Raw genomic sequence first — 17,500 nt, 5'->3', positions numbered from 1 at the left:
AGGGAAAAGGGAAAAGGGAAGGTGACTATATAGTGATCATTTCTAACATCAGAGAGGCTTTGTGTGTGTGTGTGTGTGTGTGTGTGTGTGTGTGTGTGTGTGTGTGTGTGTGTGTGTTTGTGTGTGTGTTTGAGATGAATTCTGCGTACTAGACTACATTTTTGATAATTTCTAACATCAGAGAGGCTGTGTGTTTGTGTGTGTGTGTGTGTGTGTGTGTGTGTGTGTGTGTGTGTGTGTGTGTGTGTGTGTGTGTGTGATTCACCTCGGTCGTCTGCTGGTCACCCAGCCAGTCTTCCCCATTACGGAGCGAGCTCAGAGCTCATAGACCGATCTTCGGGTAGGACTGAGACCACATCACACACTCCACACACCGCTAAAGCGAAGCCACAAGCCCTCGAGTTACATCCCGTACCTATTTACTGCTAGGTGAACAGGGGCCACACATTAAGAGACTTGTGTGAGTCGAGCGTGTGTGTGTGTGTGTGTGTGTGTGTGTGTGTGTGTGTGTGTGTGTGTGTGTGTGTGTGTGTATGAAGTGTCTGTTCTGCATACTAGGTAAAGAAAATAACAATGGTGACCAGGATTACATTTCAGTACACAGGAATAACACAGACCTAGTTAATGCATGTACAATTAGGCCATTCACTCAGCTAGATATGTTTCGTGTCACCAGTTCTGTCACCTAAGGACACGCGAGCATTGTGACACAGCTGGTAATTGAAACCCTCACTCGTTGATTGGTTCATGTGATCCTGCCTTGCTTTGAAACGTGAGTCAAATCCCCTTTAGTACCATGATATGTTTTCATATTTATTCTGCTTTATTATTTGGTGATTTTATTCAGTATCAGAAACTCATGTTGGGGATTAAAATAGTGAAGGCTCTAGGCCATTAATCTTCTGACCTCCGTAGACCCGTGTTTGTGTAAATAACCGTCTAATGACACCCAAAACCCAGAGCTAAAATTGTGGTGGTGATTTTGATTTTTTTTTTTCTCTCTCTCTTTCTTCTTCCTTACTTTTCTTATCCCTCCTAGACTTGCTTCAGAGAAAGGTGAAAACTAACGCTAAGAACAAATGTGTCTCGGTACTAAAGAGGTTAACAATGTAATGCCAACGAAACCCAAAGTAATAATATTGTTAGGCACATGTTTTTATTCGTATGTTTATCAATTCATTCCTGTTTGTCACGTATTCAATATAAGAGAAAGGTCAGAACTATCACTAAGAACAAATGTGCTCCAGTATTGAAGAGATTAACAATGTAATGCCAACGAAACCCAAAGTAATAATAACGTTCGACACATGTTTTTATTCCTATGTTTATAAATTCACTCTTATTTATCAAGTATTTACCATTAACTACTGTGGGAGGGGGGGAGGGAGGATTTCTTCTCGTTCCACAGCGTCTCTAAACACTGTACACTGCAAAGACAACTCTCTATCTTCACGCAAAACTACATGTATACACCTACACATATACTTTTCACTCAAGACTCAGAACTGACAAAAGCTAAATGATAACTCCTTTACCAGTCCAGGAGTCCCATTTTCTTTTTTAAGTTTAAGGAGCCGGCACCTGAGTGGGCCCTTTTTTTTTTTTTTATCACATTCTGCTGCCCTTGGCCCGTTTTCCCTCTTACATAAAAGAACACTCAGTAAGGTTCACTCTTGAGACAATTCACTCTCTCAGACACCGTGGGAAAACAGCGCCAATATCAAGGAAAGAAGAGGAAAAAGAACACGAAGATGGAGATGAGGAAGAAAGGCGAAAAAATAGAAAACTAGATGGAAGGATGGAAGAGAAGAAATACAAATAAGACCAGTGGAAAGAACTAGAAAAGGAGGAAAGGAGGAAAAGAAAAGAGATGAAAAGACTTAGAATCCGATGATGCAGATAAGAAAAAAAGAGAACAAGAACGAGATGGAAGGAATGAGAGGAAGCAACACGAGATTTACGAATAAGACCAATAGAGAGAACTGCGAAAAAAGGAGGGAAAAAAAACAAGAGAAAGAAAATAAAGGAGAAATAAAGACAAGACAAGGAAAAGACATGAGACGAAGGTAATAATGATGAAAAACAAATCCAGTTACGCAGAAAAGAAGTTAGAAGAAGGAGACGAAGAAAGAAACAAGAAGAAAGAATAAGGATAAGAAATAACAAAAAGAAGAAAACACCAAAGCCAGAATGATAGAATAAGATAAAGGAGGACAAAGAGGAAGAGGATAATAACTGATGCAAGAAAGGATAAAAGATGATAAAAATGTTGATAAGAATTAGATGCGAGAATAGAGAGAGAGAGAGAGAGAGAGAGAGAGAGAGAGAGAGAGAGAGAGAGAGAGAGAGAGAGAGAGAGAGAAGATAAGCAATATAAGAAAAAATGATAAAAATGTCAACAAGAAAAAATAAGACACGGTACACCAAAGGAAAGAAAAAGAAAGAAAAGAAAGAATCAAAGAAGGAAACAAGTAAGAGGATTGGAAGGAAAGTCGAATCCAATCAGTGAATTCGTGAAAAAGTCGAGAAAAAACAAATCTTCTTTACTTATTTCAATATTTGTTTACTTTTCATCATTAAGTCACTGAGTTTTATATCTGAGAATTGAAAGCTACCCTCTCATGCTCCTCTTTTTCCTCCTCCTCCTTCTCTTCTTCCTCCTCCTCTTTTTCTTCCTCTTCCTCTTTCCTCTTCCTCTTCCTCCTCTTGTTGTTGTTGTTGTTGTTGTTGTTGTTGTTGTTGTTGTTCTTTTTTCATCATCATCTTCTACTTCTCCTTCTTCTTCTTCTTCTTCTTCATCTTCTTCTTCTTCTCCTTCTTCTTCTTTTCATCATCATCATCTTCTTCTTCCTCCTCCTCCTCCTCCTCCTCCTCTTCCTCCAGCAAGTGTAACCAGAAATTTTAAAGCATGAAATTCCTCCTTTCATTTAATTCTTCATTTTAAAAGAAGCATAAAAGAAAATTGCACTAATGTGTTGTACAAATTTATTCACCCAAGGTCCAATTAGTGTGTGTGTGTGTGTGTGTGTGTGTGCGTGTGCGTGTGCGTGTGCGTGTGTGTGTGTGTGTGTGTGTGTGTGTGTGTTCCCCTCTTTAATTGCTTCTTTTTCCTCCCTAAACTCTTCCTTTACTTTTCTCATTTATAAAGTTTCACCAATTTTCTCCCTTTTCTGGTTCCTCTTTATCACTTTTCTTTTCTTTTCGTCTTCATCTCATTACACTTTCATTCCACGCCTTATTGCTCAAGTTGCCAATACGTTCATTACTGATTCCCCGTGCTTACCTGTACATAAACCTTAATATCCGTTAGACCTACTCTACCCTATGCATATGAATCATACTAATTGCCACGCTGCCTAAACTACCTTCCCTTTCCATTCGCTTTCCCATTATCCTATTATCGACTTACCCTTCCTGGCCTCTCTGTGATCCTGTACATTCTCTCTAAGACACGTATTCTGAAACGCTTTGCTCTCTCTCTCTCTCTCTCTCTCTCTCTCTCTCTCTCTCTCTCTCTCTCTCTCTCTCTCTCTCTCTCTCTCTCTCTCTCTCTCTCTCTCTCTCTCTCTCTCTGCTTTCCAAAGACTCCAGCTTAAAATAGTCGTGTTTTTAAGAGTATTTCTATAGTTCTGCTGATAGATTGACATGATTTTACTGTATTAAAAGGAGAAACAGTCTTGAAAACCGGCTACTTGTTTCTGTGGCCTTAGCAAATCGTCGTATTGAAAGGCCAAGGCGTTTTTAATATACGAGTAAGATTCCCACTCGCTGCCTTAGTCTCATCACTGTTTTGTTCAACCTAAACGTCTTTGCTGCGTTGTGATGTATGTAGGTGGAAAATGGAGTTCGAATGGCGTCGCTACCTTCATTCTTTAGCACTGGGACTCATTTTTACTTGAGTTTTGGGTGTGATTAGATATTTTTTTTTACATTAGGAACGGTCTATGGAGGTCAGAGGATTAATGGCCAGTCTTCACTATTTTAATCCCCACACATAAGTTTCTGAAGCTGTATAAAATCACCAAATAGTAATCAGAATAAATATGAAAACATGTCATGGTACTGAAGGGGTTAACGTCTTCAGTACCATGACGCATTTCCATATTCATTCTGGTTACTATTTAGTGATTTTATACAACTTCAGAAATGGTGAAGACTCTGGCCATTAATCTTCTGACCTCCATAGACCCTTCCTAATGCAAATATAATCATCTTATCACACCCAAAAGTCAAGGTAAGAATACGTGTCAGTAATGAAGGGGCTAAAAAAATAAAAGATCAAAATAAGTAGATAGATAAGTGAAAAAATATGAAGGTTTGTGACAGAGGTGAGGTGGATAGATTCTTAAGATTGGTAAAATGGTCTCACTCTCTTTAAATCCTCTCTTTAATCAGTGACTTCCTTTAATTTATTCTTTGTAATCCTCTCTTTAATCCGTCAGTTCTTTTCATTTATTTTTTTTTACTCCTTTTCCACTCATATTTTTCTTTCTCTTCTTTGAAAATTCCTCTTTGAGTCTTTATATTTCTGTTATTCTTCTTATACTCTTCGTATCAGAGAGAGAGAGAGAGAGAGAGAGAGAGAGAGAGAGAGAGAGAGAAAGTCCACATAAACTCACAAAATCACTCAATCCTTTTTATCGTTAAGTTTGCTCTCCTCTCACCTCGATATTCCCAGCTCCGTACCTCGCCTCCTCACTGCCTCGCCTCCCTCTCGCCCTTTCATCACTATTACTCTTTCGGCGACTCCACCATCTCGGTCCTCGCCACCTTGAATTTAGTGGTGTATCATTTCAGGCCGTGGTGTCATTGATTTGTGTCTGCTGTGGTGCTGTGAGCTGGTGGTGGTGTCAAGAGTGTGCCTTCAAATTTAGGACTGTGTTCGTTAGTGTTTTGTTTCAGTTTGTGTTTTGTTTTGGTTTATTTTGGGTGTGTTTTTTTTTTTATGTTGTGTGTTTGTGTTGTTGTGTTTTGAGAGTTTTTTGAGAGTTTGTGTGTGTGTGTGTGTGTGTGTGTGTGTGTGTGTGTGTGTGTGTGTGTGTGTGTGTGTGTGTGTGTGTGGGGAAACTAAGTACTACTACTCCTATTCCTACTGCTACTACTACTACTACTACTACTACTACTACTACTACTACTACTACTACTACTACTACTACTACTAACACCTCACCACCACCACCACCACCACCACCACCACCACTACCACCAAATTCCTAAGAGTGACCAAGCGTGCATGAACCACACAATTCTATCTCCTCCTCCTCCTCCTCCCTCTTCTCCACGGATATTTGCTGATCTTTTAATTACTCCTCGCTTCTTCGCTCCTTCCACCTTAAGCCTTTTGTCAGCTGTCCCACTACGTCCAAACTTTCCTGAGTCATTACTGTCTTTGCCTCATACGATCCTTCACACTGGGAGAGAGCATAAGTGTTAACCTTGGAAGAGCTTAGTGTTAGAAAAGAGGCTCCTGGAAACTTAGTGATGGCATAAACTCTCTTAGGCTTACCAGGGTGGACAAGAATCTGGACTTAGGCTTCTATAGAATTGTTATTAGGTTATCTGTTTCTCGTGGGACTCTTCAAGTGAACTGTGAGTGAAGAAAGCTGTGTGTGTGTGTGTGTGTGTGTGTGTGTGTGTGAAGTTGTAGAATGTGTAGGGAATTTGTTAGCTGGATGAAGGAAAGAATGCGTTAGAATATTTTGGGAACTAGAATTTATAAGTAAGGTTGGAGTAAGGAGTGTAGACTTCATATTTTACAAAGGAGGAGGAGGAGGAAGAGTAAAAATAATATGAACAGAAGATAGAAGAATGAATGAAATAACAAAAAAAAAAAACAAGATGAAGATGAAGCAATAAAAACAGGAGTAAAAGCAATACGAAAACAAGATACAAGAACCAGTAAAACAAAGAGAAAAGAAAATACAATAAGAAAAAAACAAGTGCAAATAATATAGAAGCAAAATAGAAGAAAGAGTAAAACAGCAGGAAAAACAACAAGATTAAGACTCAATACAACATGAAGGGAATTGAAGAAGCCACCAGGTGTTATTTGGAAGCTTGTTGTTTTGATCGAGTACCTTCAAACATGCGAGTGTCTAATGGATCATTCGGATTAAAGGATTACTGTATCGATGAAGTGGTGTTTGTGTTGCGTGTGCTGTGGCGAGTGTTGTGGTGAGTGTTGCGTGTTTGGGTAGAGAGAGAGAGAGAGAGAGAGAGAGAGAGAGCAGAGAGAGAGAGAGAGAGAGAGAGAGAGAGAGAGAGAGAGAGAGAGAGAGAGAGAGGACACTAGAACCAGAGAGAGAGAGAGAGAGAGAGAGAGAGAGACCGCAATTAAGGATAGTTTTTTCCTTGCACACTTTCAAATCAAGCTATTTTTCCTCCGTGCGTTGTCTCAGCTGGTTCCTCCTCCCCTCTCCCACACCCCAATGTTGCGCCAGCTGTCCTCTCCCCGTGTTTACCAGCTGGCACTTACTCGTTCCCCGTGTTGCCCCAGCTTTCCTGTTACTCCATCCAGTGTTGTACCAGCTGTCTTATTCCCTTCCCCGTTAGTACTAGCTGTCTTCCTCTCTCTCCCGTGTTGCACCAGCTGTATTCCTCCTTTCCTCGTTAGTATTAGCTGTCTTCCTCCCTTCCCCGTTAGTACCAGCTGTCTTTCTCTCTCTCCCGTGTTGTACCAGCTGTCTTCCTCTCTCTCCCGTGTTGCTCCAGCTGTTCTCTTATCCTCTTCCTGTTTTGTACCAGCTGTCTTCCTTCCATTCCTCCCCTCCTCGTATTTTCACCAGTTAGCTCCTTCCTCTTCATTCGTGCACCAGCTGTCTCCCTCCCCTGTCTCCCTGTGTTGCACCAGCTGTCACACTCTCCTGGTGTGTGTCGATATCCACACTCCGATAATGAAACACCAATTCTTTCAAGCGCCACGGAGATGACGCTGAAAAACTGCCTGGAAAAGAAAAGAAAGTAAAGGAGGAAAAGAAAATAGAAAAAAAAGAAAATAAAGGAGGAAAAGAGAATAGAAAAAGAAAAGGAAAAAAAGTAAGGGAAGAAATTTAATGGGTTATATTTTAGCGAGTGTTGTTCTTCTCTTCCTCCAGCTTTTCCTCTTCTCAGTTAGTCTGCTTGTTCATTCATAATTTCCCTGTATGTTCCTCTCGTTTCCTCTTGATTTGTTTCTCTCTCGTCTCCTCTCCTCTCTTCTCTCCTCTTCATATTTTCTACCGTTTTCATCTTCAGTTCTCTAGTTTTTGTTAATCTTTTGTAGTTTTCTTCAACAACACAAAATTCTCTTCATTCTTTACTGTTAACCTCTTCTTTCCTGTCTTTTCTCCTCTCCCTATCTTCTATCCTTCTCAAATAAAGTTACTCTGGTTTTCCTTAATCTCTTCTATACCCCTTCATTAATCCCAAATTTTCTTCATCCTTTACTACTAACATCTCCTCTTCTCTCTTCTCTCCTCTTCCTGTTTTCTACTTTCTTATTTAAAATTAATCTGGTTTACATTAATTTCTTCTATATCGCTTCAATAACACTAAATACTCTCCATCCTTTACTATTTACCTCTCCCCTCCTTTCTTCTTTCTCTCTCTATCCTCTACCTTATCTTATATCAGTCCTTATCTTCAGTCACTCGTCTTTCATAACCTCGTGTTCCCTTCACCATCTTGTTTCCTCGCACCTCTCGCCTCCATCCCACCGTGTAAGCTGCTCCAAAGACGAACATCACTAGTTGACAAAGGGATGAAAGCATCTCGTGTTTCTGGGTAGCGCTGGCAATCCTTTCATCTGGTACTGGGGTGCTGTAAGGATAAGAGAGAGGAGGTTGTTGGCGCTATGAAGGGAAGGTGTCACTGGTCTAAAAGGGGAGTAGTGAAGGTTGGGCAAGGTGTCAGTTAAGAGAGTGAGGAGAGGAAAGGGAAAGGAAATGGTTAATTCACTCATGTAGGGTCAGAAAGGAGAGGGTGGAGTAAGGGAAGAGGGGAAGAAAAGGGGAACGATGAGACAGAGAGAAGGGAAAGGCTGGTGACAAGAACATAGATAAGTGAAGGAATAAATATCTTTAGAGAAAAAAGAAAGAAATGGAGAAAGAGACAGAAAATAAAAGCCACATCTATAAGAAATGTGGCGGAAAGGGGAGAAGAACGATATAAACACTACAACACACGAGAGGGAACAGAAATAGAAGCCTGGAAAGATGAAAGGTTGCTGTTGAAAAGAGTATAGCACGAAATGTTGTTGGATTTGACCTGAAGAAAGAGAACAAAGGAGGAATACTGGAACTGTGAGACTTGGAAACAAAAAAGCGAAAAATTAATCTTGCATAGAAAAGAGAAAGGGAAGGAAATTCAATTGAATAAAGGAACAGAGAAGAGAACGAAGGAAAGAAAAAAGAAGAGTGAAAGGGAAAAAACGAAAGTTGAGGAAGGAATAGGAAGGAAAAAGAGAGAGAGAGAGAGAGAGAGAGAGAGAGAGAGAGAGAATGAACTTAAACAAACAACAACAGACTTCTTATATACTTTACTTATTTGAAATGTTCCTTCTCTCTCTCTCTCTCTCTCTCTCTCTCTCTCTCTCTCTCTCTCTCTCTCTCTCTCTCTCTCTCCAATGTTTCGTGGGCCTCATTTTCACGATCCGCTGCGAGAGGGAAGGAAAACTGTTAATATGTTAATGCATGAGACTCGCGCTATTAAACTTCGAAGCGCGCTAAAAAATTTTCCTCGTCTCTTTTTGTGTAAAGTTCGCCAAAGAATTACTGCCATGAGAGAGGAATTAAAATCAACAGAGGCTGGAAATATTGTACGTTGAAAATGGTGAAGCTTGGAAATACTTTATACGGGAAAATAAAACGGAGGGTTCTTGAAACAGTGTATGCAGAATATGTACGAGTAGAGTTGTTGAATTGTTGCGTTGCCTCACAGAAAACGGGAAGCTACTGGAATGTAAAGGAAAATTACGAGCTTTTGGAATATTGTGTAAAGCAAAGCAAGAATTCTAGTAAATATCATGTGAAGAAAATTTTGAGCTATTTTTGTCATTTTTTAGGTTAAGCTATATTATTTAGGTTTTGATTTAGTGAAGGCATGTTTTTTTATGACCCTTTCAATACTGGGACACATTTTTACCTTGAGATTTGTGTACTATTAGACCATTTTATTGACATTAGGAAAGATCAGAGGTCAAAAGATTAATGGCCGGAGTCTTCACTATTTCAATCCCCCACATGAGTTTCTGAAGCTGTATAAAATCACCAAATAGTAAGCAGAATGAATATGGAAACGCGTCATGGTGCTGAAGGGGTTAAGCCATTTTTACCTTGAGATTTGTGTACGATTAGACCATTTTATTGACACCAGGAAGGGGCTATGGAGGTTAGAAGATTAATGGCCACAGTCTACAGTATTTCAATCCCCCACAAGAGTTTCTGAAGCTGTATAAAATCACCAAATAGTAGGCAGAATGAATATGGAATCGCGTCTTGCTACTGAAGGGGTTAAGAGTAAGTTTAAATTATCTTGTAAACTAAAATAGGTTAGGAAGAGGTTGTATTGGGCAAGACTAAGTTAGGTCAGGTTAGGTTAAGTTAGGTAGGTAACGGTTTAGTTAAAGCAACATGATCTATACTTAAAAAGACTCTTGCTTTAGTCTCACGGGTTTTTAAGGGCGTTTGAATGGTTATATTGACAGATTAACATAATATCTTCCTTATCAAAAAGCAAAAACACTCTCACGAACAAAGTAAGGTTAGGTTAGGTTACATAAGTCTAGGTTACGCGGTTAGGTTAGATTAGATTAGGTTAGGTTAGGTAGGTTAGGTTACGTTGGTCGAGGATGCGGAATTAAAGTTAGGCTAGGTTAGATTGCCTTTGTGTTCGCTTGTGTTTGTTGTCTATCGTAAAGGGAAAATATCTGCAATAAAATGTTCAGAGGAATTTGCGTGGGTGAAATTTGCATAACACATTTGAACATTCTCTGTGAAATTATTGATCCATTCACTTGCATACTTATTTAATTTATGCTTATTTAATTTATGTGTGTAGTTATATTTAAACATCAGGGGAACGTAAAGAACTCGTAATATGTGTGTGTGTGTATGTATGTGTGTGTGTGTGTGTGTGTGTGTGTGTGTGTGTGTGTGTGTGTGTGTGTGTGTGTGGGTTTGTGTGTGTTATTATTATCATTATCATTATCACTACTACTACTACTACTACTACTACTACTACTACTACTACTACTACTACTACTACTACTACTACTACTACTACTACTACTACTACTACCACTACTACCACGACTACCACCACCACCACCACCACTACTTTGCAACTCACAAAAAAAAGAGAAGGAAAATCGCGCTAAAAACACTCAGAACATTCTATACTTTCCCTTACAAAACTAAGCAAACTTCTCAATCACTCACCAACTCGAGAAAGAAGAACAGGGAGACTAGAATCACTACTAATAAACACTAGAACCCCTGCTAAGTAATGGCTAGGCGTGGGAAGCCCTGCGTGGTAGCTATGGAAACTCGGATTGTCATAAGATTATTTCACACACAGTCGCGTCACTGCCGGAAGGTGGGAGGAGAAAATGAAATGTTATGACGAGACACCGTAGAATTATACATGTTAGGGGAAACTTATCTAAATCTGTAAGGACGATGCTTGTAATTATGTGGTGGTTGTGGTGGTGGTAGTAGTAGTAGTAGTAGTAGTAGCATTAGTAGTAGTAGTAGTAGTAGTAGTAGTAGTAGTAGTAGTAGTTGTAGTAGTAGTAGTAGTAGGGAGGAGGAGGAAAAGGAGGAGGAGGAGTAAACAGAGAGAGAGAGAGAGAGAGAGAGAGAGAGAGAGAAAGAGAAATTGAATGAATGTATAAATGAATAAGTCTGGTATTGGACAATGAAAAGTGTATGAGCAACGCGCTGACGCACACACACACACACACACACACACACACACACACACACACACACACACACACACACACACACACACACACACACACACACACACACACACACACCTGCAGCCTCCTTGTCTAAAATTTACTGGCATAAAAAATCCCACGACTCTTTACTAAAAATGGCCATAGAGACGCTCTTATGTGGTTTCTCTCCCTCTCCTCCACCTCCTCCTCCTCCTCCTCCTCCTCCTCCTCCTCCTCCTCCTCCTCCTCCTCCTCCTCCTTTTTCTCCTCCTCCTCCTCATGATGGTTAATGAGAACGCTTAAGCCGTAATGGGAAGGCACAGGAATGTCGAAACGTTTTATTCGAAATTGTGTCTGTGATCGTGGTGGAAGTCATAGCGGCGGCGGTGATGGCGGTGGTGGTGGTGGTGGTAGTAGTAGTGGCGGTGGCGGTAGTGGTGGTGGTGATAGCGGTGAGGTTAAAAGCCCCTTTGGATGATGCTAGATCACAACCAAGGCAATTTCCCTGAAGTGGTTTGTGTAATCACCTGAAGAGGGTCGGAAATAAAGGTATTAACGAGAAAGCAATGCAATTTTGATCTCCGTTGTGGAAATGTGTTTAATTTCTCGTTGTGTTATTTTTTCCTGATGTTTTTTTGTGTTTTCAGATTTTTTTTTTTATTTATCATTCTGTTTTTTTTCTGTTCTTTTGTGTTTAGATGTATTTTCTTCTTCTTCTTTGTGTTTTATTTCTTATTTCGTCATTTTTTATATATTTTTTTTGTATTGAGATCAGTTTTTTTTCTCTTCTTTTGTATTGAGATGTTTGTTTTTTTTTTTGTTTCTCTCTTCTTTGAGTTTTATTTCCCACTTCCGTTATTTTTTCCTCTTGTTTTTTGTGTTATCAGATTTTTTTTTCTTTTCTTTCTCATTCCGTTATTTTTTTTTTTATCTTCTTTTCGTGTTGAGATATTTCTTTTCCTCTTCTCATTGCATCATTTTCTACTCTTCTTTTGTGCTGAAATCAGTTTTTTTTTTCCTCTTCTTTTCTCATTTTGTCATTTTTCATCCCTCAGCGTTATAGAGAAAGAGTGTGTGGTAATGTGATAGACCTGCAGCTGGCAAAAAAAAAAAAAAGTAAACAAAGAAGCCAATAGTTTGAAGTGAAAGGACACTCGAAAGCTTGAAAAATGCAATCATAATCAGGAAACGACAAAAAACACCTGCAATAATCACACACACACACACACACACATACACACACACACGCACGCACAACACAACAACACAACACTCATTATTTTACATTTTTCCATGACAAACGTGTAAGACTCAAAACATGATTCACTTTTAAAGAAACAAATTCATTACTTTTATATCCCTTCCTTCTTTTATTACTATTATTCTACTACCCTGTTAAAATCTCTCTTATTATCGCTATTACTAGTATGTTCTTTACTACTTGCATGACTATCACACGACCTCTTCATTACTACTACCATTACAATCTACTACTATTACTATTATTGTTTCTCCTTTTATCTGCACCACTCTAATCTCTTACTATCACTGTCTCTTACTACCACTGACTAGCCCTATTTTTCTATTTTTGTACCACCCATAACTATACATTACTATTTTAACTATTTTTCTTTTACCATTACTACTATAAGCTCTCCTACTGTTACTATTACTAACACCATAACTACTTTACTACCATAACCATACACTATCATTACTATTTCTCCTATTCATCAGTACTACCTTAACTTCTCTCAATATCACCATTCCCAACATCAAATTTTAGACCACCATACTACCATCATCACCATAGCAATTCACCACTACCTCTGTATCATCCCCAATATCTCAAAACAAATCTACCTTTCATTTGCCTAACTCTATCAAACCTCTATGGAAACTGGCAACGGAGTGGACCTTATTTCCTATTTATTGCTGCCCTTGTCCAATTGTCCCCTCTTACATGAAAAAATAAATAGATAACTGAACTTCAATAGATCCACGTCCTCACTGAAGTACGATAGTTTGGGAAAGCCAGCAAGAATCGGCTAGTCACGAAAATAATCCTGATGTGAAACTATGACGTGATTTGAGGATAAGTGAACGTTTTATTGGCTCATATTTTGCATCAGGGGAACCCAGAGAGAGAGGGAGGAGGTAGGCTTGGAGTTGAGGGACAGGAGGAGACAGAGAGAATGGAGGGATGGAAACGAGAGGGATTAGCAGCAAAGTGACAGTGGAAAGGTAGAAAAGTGACAGAGTAAAGGAAGGGAGAGGAGAGAAAATGAGAGCAAAGGGAGAGGAGTATGAGGTAGAAGGGGGAGAAATGTAATAAGTAAAGTGGTATTAAGAGTAAGTGTGAGTAATGAGGGAGTAAAGAGTGGAGAGGAAAAAAATGACCACTGGGAGGAAAAAGAAAGTGGGAAAAACGTAAATGGAGGGGAAAAATAGGGGGAAAAAAGTGCTGGAGGGCAAGGAAGAGTGGAAAGAAGAGGAGAAACAACCAGAGGAAGTTGTGAGTAGAGGAAATGAAGAGGTGGAGGAGAAGAGGAAGAAGAGGAGGAGGAAATGAGAAAGAAATACAGGAAGGAAGATAAAACCTGGACTCAAATGAGGAAAGAGAAAATGTAAAAGAAAGGAAGAAAACGCAAAATCGATAAAGAGATGATGTAGACGAAGGAAAAAGAGAAGAAGGAGAAAGAGGAGCAGGAGGAGATGGCACAGTGAAGGAGGTAAAGGAATCTAGAGGGACGAAAAAGAGGAAAAGATTAACGATGAGAATATGGTCAAATAAGAAGGATAATCTGGGGTCTTCGTCTGATTGCAAAGTGTAATGTTCCGAGGAAAGTGGAGAGGTAAAGGGAGGCCTGCCCGGGTGAAAGGAAGAGGGTGAAGAGGTAGTATGAGGGAAGACTCGGAAAATATTTGTAGTAGTAGTAGTAGTAGTAGTAGTAGTAGTAGTAAGAGAATTCAAAGGTGTGTATATATGTATGTATGTATGTATCAGTGTCACTATCACCAAACTAAGCAAATATCTGAGCGAAAACATGAGGGAGAGGAGAAAATAAAAGGCAGTGAGTGGAGCCGTAATGAATGTACGTCTAATTAAGTGCAAATCAATGTATATATTTTTCCTATCACTTTTTTTCAATGTCAGATTATTAGGGAACAGTTTTATAGCCATTCAGAAATTGCAATATGATGAGAAAACGTGATTTTTCTGTAGTTTCCTTATTAAAACGATAAACACCGGGAACAGGGAGAGAAAACATCACCCCGGCATTGGAACGCGAAGAATGAATTAATAAAGTGTCACACGCGAGGCTCACAGCAAACGTGAATTTTTTGGGTTTTTTTGCAGCACAGAGGGGAACGTGGAGGACAGGAAGCACGAGGAAGAGAGTGTGCGGCAAAAATATGAAGCGTTTTTTTACTTTTATTGGTAATGCTACTACTACTACTATTACTGTTATTATCATTATTATTATTATTATTATTATTATTATTATTATTATTATTATTATTGTTGTTATTGTTATTGTTATTTTTATTGTTACTACTACTACCACCACTACTACTACTACCACCACCACCACCACCACCACCACCACCACCACCACCACCACCACTGCTATTACACCACCACCACCACCACCACCACCACCACCACCACACCACCACCACCACCACCACCACCACCACCACCACCACCACCACCACCACCACCACCACCACCACCACCACCACCACCACCACCACCACCACCACCACCACCACCACACAACCAATAACCACCACCAACCAATAATAATAATAATAATAATAACAATAAAACAATAATAATAATAATAATAATAATAATAATAATAATAATAATAATAATAATAATAATAATAATAATATAATAATAATAATAATAATAATAATAATAATAATAATAATAATAATAATAATAATAATAATAATAATAATAATAATAATAATAATAATAATAATAATACTACCACTACTACTACTACTACTACTACTACTACTACTACTACTACTACTACTACTACTACCACCACTACCATTACTACCGTTACTACTACTACTACTACTACTACTACTACTACTACTACTACTACTACTACTACTACTACTACTACTACTACTACTACTACTACTACTACTACTACTACTACTACTACTACTACTACCAATGTTGATATCCTTACTGGCATTAATTTCAGTCATATGTCCACTATATATAGCGTCCGTGTACCGGATACAAACTAATATCCTTGCCTGTATATCCGTGAACGTATGTATGTATGTATTTATATGTATGTATGTATGTTTGTATGAGTTTATGTATATATAGCATGTGTGTGGGTGCCCTTCGTCCTAGCACTGTCAGAGAGGAAATATTGTAATAACGCGTAATAATAAGTAATTTTGTGCTTCATCCGTCACCCAAGGCAGCGGTAACATGAGTATATGTAATAATGAATGCCAGAGTCACTTCCCGCACCTCCATTATGTTTTTAAAGGCTCTAGTTTTCTCATGCTTATTCGTGTTCATTTCAGCAAAGATTTTTCTTGTTTCAGTCTTTCCACTTATTTCCTGCATCATTTCTCTCTCTCTCTCTCTCTCTCTCTCTCTCTCTCTCTCTCTCTCTCTCTCTCTCTCTCTCTCTCTCTCTCTCTCTCTCTCTCTCTCTCTTCCCTCCCACTTGTGCTACCCTCGTTACCTGCATGTATCACTTCATATTTTACATTATTTTACATTGTATATCTGTCTATCTACATTATATATCTATCTATAGTGTTCATTTAGCTTCTTCAGTACTGAGACGGTTTTTTACCATGTGTTTGGATATGATTAGACGATTCTGTTTACATTAGGAAGGGTCTATGGAGGTCAAAGGATTACTGGCTAGTCTTTACTATTTTAATACCCCCACATAAGTTTCTGAAGCTGCATAAAATAGCCAGGTAGAAAATAGAATAAATATGAGAACGCGTCATAGTTCTGAAGTTTTGTTTTTGTTTTGTTTTTATTTACACCATGTGGGCTTTTCACGGGAATTTATAGGTTAAAGGGGATACTTTTTAGGGTACCTCCTATCTCAAAGCCCACCCGCTAAGAAACCGTTGCCCCGAGTGAGGAAGCCCAACCTACACTCGGACCGTGGACAGGATTCGAACCCGTGCGCTTGGAGACCCCTCGGACCCCAAAGCACGCATGGTTCCACTGTACCACGGCGGGGTTAACCAAAGATTTTTCCTGCTTCAGTCTTTCCACTCTTGTGTCCTGCTTTACTGTGTCTCTTTTCCCTCCCACTTGTGACACGCTGATCTTCATGTATCACTTTTCATATTTTACATTATTTACTCGTATTTAATTTCTCTTGCTTACTCTTATCTATCTTTTTTATTCGCTTCCATTTCAGCATTTTCCCAGTTTTTTTTTTTTTCTCATTCGTCTTTCTTTTCCCTCCCTTCGCTGTTCAGGTGATTGATATAAGTAAATGTTTCAGAATGTTTCAAAATGTTTCATATGATTCTTTTTTCTTCGTGTTCTTTCTACCTGACTGTAAATGGCAACCAGGTTAATTAATGCATTATATTCTGAAGAGAAGAGTGCACGTGTATTTAACAGTTTTCTTTTTTTTTTCATAACAAGAAGGAAATCCGGTCAAGGGCAACAAAACAAATATAAATAAGGCCCACTTGATTGCCAGTTCCCTTAAAGAGTTGTAGAGTTAGCCAAAAGTCTGGGGCATATATCTGTGTACCATTATTTTCGTAATTTTGTGTGTTAATTCACCATAATACACCACGTGGAGTGTAATAATAAAGCTTCAAACATCAAGGATAATTGGAAAGCATGTAGTGAATGTTGCAGTAATATTATCCTCAAGAAAAATAATTGGGCTTGCTTTTAATTAACGATTTCTATTGACTTTATTTAATTCCTTACTCGGAAATGTGCAGGTGAGCGAGCGTGGATAAATAAATGTTTAGCTGATGTGTTTCTTTGGTTTGCCTGGCAGTTAACTGGGTAGCAGTGAAACCTGTTAATTAGATGTGTGTGTGTGTGTGTGTGTGTGTGTGTGTGTGTGTGTGTGTGTGTGTGGTAGCAGCAGCAGAGATACCATTACTTATCGTCTGATATATTGGGGTCAACAAACACAATTAACTCACAAGGACACAGCACCTCCCACATGTTATCTTCCCCTTCTGAGCACCTGAACCGTGAATGACGCAACACAGACCACCTCACGAATCCAGCCAATCAGTCCCAGTCCAGCCAGACCTGCCAGTCCTGCCAGTCCCGCCAGTCAGTGCCAATACATAAAGAACGCAACGCTAAACATTCAACATTCAACATTCAACATTCGCCAGTGCGCCAATAAACCCAATAAACTAATCAGACACACTGCCACTCAACACCTACTCAGTCTTGCCTCAGCCTCTCCCGCCACGTACCTGTAATCAAACTCCGATACCTGATCTGAATTGAACCCAGACGACGGTTTAGTCTCTAGTTCTTGGTTCAATTATGTGGATTGCGTCATGGTGCGGTGGTGCGTG

The 17,500-nt window shown here is 39.2% G+C and overlaps 1 protein-coding gene across 2 annotated transcripts in view; it reads left to right on the top strand.

The window, feature by feature from the left end:
- Positions 1–17,500, top strand: part of LOC123519580 (high-affinity choline transporter 1-like) — a 146,651-nt gene that overhangs the window by 63,231 nt on the left and 65,920 nt on the right. The window lies entirely within an intron of this gene.

The sequence above is a fragment of the Portunus trituberculatus genome, chromosome 45, assembly GCF_017591435.1.
Source record: "Portunus trituberculatus isolate SZX2019 chromosome 45, ASM1759143v1, whole genome shotgun sequence".
Taxonomy (NCBI): domain Eukaryota; kingdom Metazoa; phylum Arthropoda; class Malacostraca; order Decapoda; family Portunidae; genus Portunus; species Portunus trituberculatus.
This window is presented reverse-complemented; position numbering and strand designations above follow the sequence as displayed.